Raw genomic sequence first — 1,769 nt, 5'->3', positions numbered from 1 at the left:
TGACCCTAAACATCAGAGTAAATCCACCTTCTGGAGTGGTCCAGTCAGATCCCAGACCTGGATCCAGTAGAGATCTTATATTTCTTCTCATCTACGGGACTTTGGGTTTAGTGAGGGTCAGTCCATTTCATATGTGCAGTGTAGCATAAATACTAAAAAATCATATGGTGATCTCTGTTTCTTTCCACCAAGGGGGAAAGGGGGCCCCTGATGCCCGTCATATTGGCACATTTTGCAGCGACAACTATAAATGATGATGTGCGTCTACCCATAGTCTGCATGTGAGGCATTTAGGTGACATCCGTTAATTGTAGCATCTGCCATGGGCTTCAATGGGCTTCTTTGCCTGTGGCCCCACCAGAGTCTATGATCGCCACTGTCAATATCAGCTGCATGAGGTGACAGGAAATCAGTGTTGTGTTGTAGCTCGCTCCGCTGCCACCACATGGCCAAATGAATTATCGCTCCCTTCAGGTGGGTCCTGCTCTGCTACCTTGAGGTCAAGGATCCTTTTCTGAAAGAGGTCCCAGTGTCAAAATCTGATCGAGAAGTAAAATATATGCTGTGTCTACATGGTGTATAATCCTATATTAATCTATGTTTAATTCAATGACCGTACTGTGAACCTGAGGCCAGGCCAGTATTCAAGCATACAATTAAAGTTAAAGTTAAATGAAGCCCAGCAGCTCAAATTCCAGGAGCTGCCAGAAAGTGACCGCGGTTTGACTGAACCTGTCTTTTATTCATTGAATTCACGAGTTCATGTTACTGTGGAATGACCAGAAAACAACTGGAGAACAAAAGAGGGACGACATTGTTCCTTTGTTTTAGCACAGAGGTTTAAGTAGATGAGTCTGCAGTTCAGTCATTTCATAATGTAATGGACGGTTGCAACACTTTGTGCATTTCTCTCAGACACTCAGAGACTATTTGGACCAGACCAACCAAACTGTTATATATTATATATATATATTAACCTCACATCTGTCTGCTAATTACCCATACCATTTACACGTGATTACATACAACTGTCATTCACTATATTCATTGAATGGAAGAATTCAGATCTTGCAACTGACCCCAACCCTCCTAACCCTGAGGACGGTTGCAACATATTAAATATACATTAAATTTCACCAATTAACATTGTAAATGCAATGCCAATATGCATGTCAGTGCGATGGCTCCAAACCAGGGGCCTCCACCCTTTTTCCCTCTGAGAGCTCCTCATGTTTTATATTACTGGTTACATTATTCACACATTGCATCAAAACACTCAAAGTGATCTCCAAAACAATCAATCAATAAGATTATCTAACAATATCCAAAAACATCTGGAACTCACATCAGTCATGATTCAGTCAGACCTGAACACAGACATGAAAACAACCACAGTAAATAAACCTCCATAAATCTGATTAGAGATCAGTCAGTGATCAGTGACAGTTGTCACTACATCAATGGTTCATAACAGACAGGAAGTTAAAATAGATCATTCACTACACTTACAAAATGTAATGTGTTGTTGCACTAAAGTTGAAGCCCACAGTTTAACTCACTGTATCTATGGCAACATATTTCCTGTTTGTTGGAAAAGTTTAGTTTATATCTGTTCTGTTATGAGAAGAGTTGCTATCACTGCATGATTGAGTTCATTTTGAGCAGATTTACTGAGTGACGTTATGTTGCTTAAACTTTGAATTACACATCCACGGTTTGTACAGACTATATTCTCTGAACCTTTGGGTGAGCTACTCTAAAACAGGTGA

The sequence above is a fragment of the Seriola lalandi genome, unplaced genomic scaffold (genome assembly GCF_002814215.2).
Source record: "Seriola lalandi dorsalis isolate HSWRI2012SDOR001 ecotype SW California unplaced genomic scaffold, Sedor1 jcf7180002053917, whole genome shotgun sequence".
Taxonomy (NCBI): domain Eukaryota; kingdom Metazoa; phylum Chordata; class Actinopteri; order Carangiformes; family Carangidae; genus Seriola; species Seriola lalandi.
This window is presented reverse-complemented; position numbering follows the sequence as displayed.